The sequence below is a fragment of the Lepidothrix coronata genome, unplaced genomic scaffold (genome assembly GCF_001604755.1).
Source record: "Lepidothrix coronata isolate B3197 unplaced genomic scaffold, Lepidothrix_coronata-1.0 Scaffold5, whole genome shotgun sequence".
In the NCBI taxonomy this organism is placed as follows: domain Eukaryota; kingdom Metazoa; phylum Chordata; class Aves; order Passeriformes; family Pipridae; genus Lepidothrix; species Lepidothrix coronata.
The window spans coordinates 5,023,796-5,029,208 of NW_016690185.1; positions in this window are offsets into that span (position 1 = coordinate 5,023,796).

Sequence of the window (5,413 nt, forward strand, 5' to 3'; positions counted from 1 at the left end):
GAGGTCTTTTCTAAGCTTAATGATTCTATAATTCTATGAAAATAATCCAGAGAAGGGTAATGAAGCTAGTGAAGGTTCTGGAGCACTGAAGCATGGGATGGGGCATTCACAACAACGTCTCTGGGAAATCTGTTCCCATGTCTTACCACCAGTATGTATCAGCGTGTATTATCACTTGTAATGCTTCTGAAGTTTAAGACTGTAAGCCTCTATAGCACACTATGCATAAAAAGAAACAGTTCTTCCTCTCAAAGATTTTAATGCAAACTGAACCCAGGGAACTACTTAACTTCGTTTTACAGACAGAGTAGGTGACTTTCCAAGGGCAAATCACACATGCTAAAAGCAAGCAATAAAACTTGCCTCTTAGAGCACCCTTTACTGAGTGCCATCATAATAATCTATCCATCATTTCAGTGTGCCATTAACATTCATTATGCCATGCACATGTTGGTTCAGATTGTAGTGGGATGTACTGCTAATTCCTGCACAAATGTTCTGTTCACTTAATCTGTTGATAAGAGACACAGCAAAGACCTTTCTGATGTTTTCAAAACATGTAGCAGGTGGAACAGGTGGTGTTCAAGGTGTTCAAGGTGAAGGAAAGGACTAGCTCAGGTTCACTGGAGCTAAGGAGGTACTCAGCCGTCTTTGGCTCGATGTATTAAACAGAGTAGGAAATGGGCAAGCTTGCTTATTTAATGCCAGTGTTTTGGGAAGCACCCTGACCACCAGGAACCTGACCATTACTGAGCATATCTAGTATCTCTTTATGAAGGAACCCATATCAATGTAGATTCTCTGCATCATGCAAGGCTTCATACTGTGCCCTCACCAGGGCATGACTAGGTTTCTGTCCTCTATCCCAGCTATCCCAAGGTTCTTGTCTTTGGCCAGTATTTATGCTCAGAAGCTCTGAAATAGCATGACCACACTGTGGTTGAAGACAGGTCTTTGACAGTAAACAACACAACTTCTCTGACACAGATAATCGAATTCATTTGCCTCCAGAACAGACTCCAGAATCTGTTACCAGCAAGAACTTGTGATTTTACTTAGAGCACAGTATTCTGTGACTGTGTACATGCTAATGTTTACTTAGCAAATAAGGACCTAATCAAGATCCCATTGAAGTCAGTGAGAAGGATCCTATTGCCTCTGGATCAGGCACTGAATTGCTTTTACATTGTCTGTCATTAAGTATAGTGTACCTATTAAATGCCTTTTAAAATATTGTCCAAATATATAATACAAAAAGAAAATCATAATTTTTTACTTCTGTCCCAAAATTTAAAAATAATTGGCTATAATGTGTCCATTACTGGGAAGCACCATTTTATCAGTGACAATAGGGACCAGTGACAGCAAACACTTGGTTCCTAACCTTAGAAAACTCTTGCTGAAATTATTGTAACTCAGAGAATAGAAAGTGCAGCAATCTCTCTCCATCCAGGAAACAGCCTCATCCCCTTATCATTCAAAGCCTCACTCCTTCATCTCACCACAGAGCATATGGTACAAATGGGAATATGCAAAGGGGCAGGACCGTGGTCTTGTTTCCAGGTTAATTGAGGGCCTGAGCAACTTCCAAGTGAAGGCACTGTCTGTCCCTGAGGCTTTGTGTAGACTGTGGCTAATCAATCTCAATAAAAAAAAAAAAAAGATTTTCGAGGCAATTCAGCAGATTTTATTGCTACAAAAGTGAGGAAATCTTGCTCTGCTCCACTTGAGTCTCATTCTCACATACTCTCTCCCTCCTCTATCCTACTCCATCGTCCTTTTCTTTCCCTCAGTCACAGTTATGTTATACCATCCCATCCATATTCTATCTCTGATCACACTTGTGTGATTTGATTCACCAAAATGTCAGAAAGCTCCTCATTGTTTTTTTCTACTCTTGTTTTTTGTTATTTCAGTGAATTAAACTGACGCAGAAGTGTGTGACAAGTGCTGAAGCTGACACAATGTTAGCAGTGGGAGTGTGCGGCCAGGAATAGGGTGGACAGAGAGACACAGAAGGGAAAACCAACCTGGTTTTGGCAGTGGTGAGCTGTCTGTGAATGAAGTAATTTAGGGAGCTGTACCCAGCTGGTGGTAGAGCCCTTAGGCCTCAGCTTTGCATAAAGAGAATAGTCCCTTGACTTTAGTGGTTTGCTTCTGTTAACACCTATTTAGCAGTTGTTTGCAGATAGGCTAGGTATACAAGAATAAGTGCTGCTAATAGAGCTGCTTGGAGTATCTGCAGAAACTCTCAAAACCACTTCTTAAAGGGTGAACATATTCTCTAAGCTCAGCTCTATTCTTGCATCATTCACAGAGAAACGCGAGATGTTTGTATAGCTACCCACTGAAAAACTTGGCAGGCCTCCTTACTATTCTTTTCCTGGATGCTGCCCACCAAAGCACAGTGCAAATACATGAATAGTGAAGTGCCTATTCAGTCTGTAAGCTTGTAGGAGTATGTACTTATATGAATACAAACATTTTCTCCCAGTTTGGTAAAGAAAAAAAGAATACATACTGGAAAATGGCATTTCAATATCGAGACAAGTAACCTGAGATAACTGTTTAACAACAACTTGCAAGAGAGGTAAGCATGGAAAATTTTTACTTACATGTAGCTACATAAGGTCAAACTACACAGTTTACCTAGACTACCTACAGAGTGTAGAGTCTCACTGTATTTGTAGAGGATAGAGTGGATAACTGTGAAGGGACTAGTGTAATACATAGTTTATATATTTTGAAGTTTGTTCTTTGAGAAGAAATAAAGAACAGTCCACTTTACAAAAAAAAAAAAAAGGGTTTTCATTTAAAGATCATAGGAATAGGCAATGAGCAAAATACCTAAATGTAGAGACAGACGTGTTTGGCTTTATCAGCTGGAGACAGAGCAGGAAATATATTATTAAACATCACCATCTACTGGATGCCAGTAACTGTTCCTTACAAAGGAAACCATAAGCTTCTATGCTGAATTAACTTGTCAGACAAGCCTCTGCTTTCACAGATCTGACATTGCTTGTGAAGTTATTGGCAAGCCAAGGTTTGTGGACCTTTTCAGTACCAAACTGGGAAAAGATTTTCAGCATTATGAAAACAAACTCAGAAAGTTCGGGTTGCTATAATGCAGGCTATGAAATTGCTAATAAGGCAGAATGGGAACTGATAAAAAGAAGGTGAGTGTAGTCAGATGTGAGGGCAATAGCATCTTCTGGATAATCAATTTGTTTCCTTGTGGTATTTTTTGTAGATAAACACATGCATGTGTACCACACAGAGCTCTATGGTTGTCCCCTGGGTAGTTCATGCTGACTGTAGCTCCATGGTTTTGTATATTAACATTTTACTCTCTCGGCTGCACAAAAAAAGTTCAAGCATATCTCTGTGATTTACAGCATCAAGACTGGGAGGGGGTTTCACAGAGTTTGCTGAAGTCAAAAGGCACCAGTGCAGATTGCACTTCCCTGCTTTAGCTGCTAGACAGGACTAGCTGGGCAACAAAAAATGCTCCTTCCCTTCCCCACTGAGAGCAGAAGTCCCTGGCCGCACAGTTAAGGGTCCTTACCTGATACCTGATACCCTCCCCCTGCTTTTACCTCTCTCTCCACCTCTTTTTACTACAAGTGTCAGAGAAGCCACAGCACTGAGTGGTAGCATCGGGTGAAACAAGTACCCTCCTCTGTGGTAGAAGAGACATCCAATGGAAAAGTGGTAAAATTTGAGGGCCCTTCTCTTTCTTTCCCTTTGCTTTCTCTAAGGTTTCATTTCGTCGCATTCACAAAACCGGTGACTCGAGACACCAGAACTAAACAAATTCTTTAGAGAAATTACTTAGAAAAAGTTGCTGAGGTATAAGCACACTGAGAAGGGCTCAGAAAGAAGCTGCAATAAGAATGCAAAACCAAAGAATTTTTCCTTATTAGTGAGTGATGACCCAAAGCCATCATTACAATTATTATATCAAGAAGAATGATTCAATTACTATTGGAAACAGCAAATCTAAATTATGGACCCTTTAATTAATAAGTAGATATTAATCTAAAGAAATCTGTATGATAAAAATATCTATTCCTGGTTATACCCTTGCAGAAGATGTTGCCAGTGACAGTGTGAAATGCAGGAGATTTTAGCTAATGCACTAATTTTTTTTAATTTTCGAGACCAAAATACTGTCAAAAAGTAAACGCTGAGATGTGGAAAGGACCAAACTAAGTGGGAAGCCTGTCTTGTTTGAATTGGTGGTGGTTAAAACTGTTTCTTGTAATTTTACAGAAAACCAGAAATGGAGCTTCAGAAAGAGCTAAATATGTTCATGCTATGTCAAAGCAGAGAGAATGACAAACACTGACAATAACGAGAAATTACTTTATTATTTCCTTGTAGAGTACCGGTATGTACCATACACTATTGTTATTGTACTATCAGCATATTTGGAAAGAAATAGGTGTTAGAACCTAACAAATAATCCTGACATCAACACCCTATAAAAGCCACCATGTAGTTCATTTTTCTGGGGAGAATATGAGGTGAAACAGTTTCCAACACTTAGGTAAATATCATGCAGTTACACGAGAACAGATCAATAACAAATTACACTTCTATTGCTTCATTTACCTTCCAAACATTGTGAGGTTCAAAACAGAGAACCTCTCAAATAGATTGTTGTTACTGGCAAGTCACACTGATACAAATAATTTTAAAAACATTTTGTTTTAATGTGCTGTGTTGGCAACAAGAAAAAGCAAGATGAAATGGTGCAATACTTGAGTGCTGATATAAAAGATATTTCAGATGTATATTTTAGAAAAAATAATTCTATTGTGCTACGAAGCACATGTATCTATTTACTCCAGGCTGTATAACAGAATCTGTTGAATTTTGGTGGGATTACACCATTACAAAATTCACCTAAAGCTAAGCAAGGCTTTCTAGGCTCTCAGGACAGACAAGGAAGAGAAACAAATTTGTTGAGAAAATGGCTTGTTCCACTGGGTAATGTGTCTGGTATGATTATCCCTGGGATACACCTTTTCTTCTCCACTGACTATAAAGGGAGACTAAGGTGAACAGATTAGACACAGAAAACTTACTCTGAGACAGAGTTAGGCAAGAGGTATCACATGCTTCAGGGACAAATCACTGAACCATAGATTAGTTTGGATTGGAAGGGACCTTTAATGCTCACCTAGTCCAACCCACCTGCAATGTGCAGGAACACCTTCAACTAGGTCAGGTTGCTCAGAATCCTGCTCCATCCAGCCTGACTTTGAAAGTTTCCAGGGATGGGGATCAGGCATCTACCCCATCTCTGGGCAATTCTATCTATCTATCTATCTATCTATCTATCTATCTATCTATCTATCTATCTATCTATCTATATCTATCTATCTATCTATCTATCTATCTATCT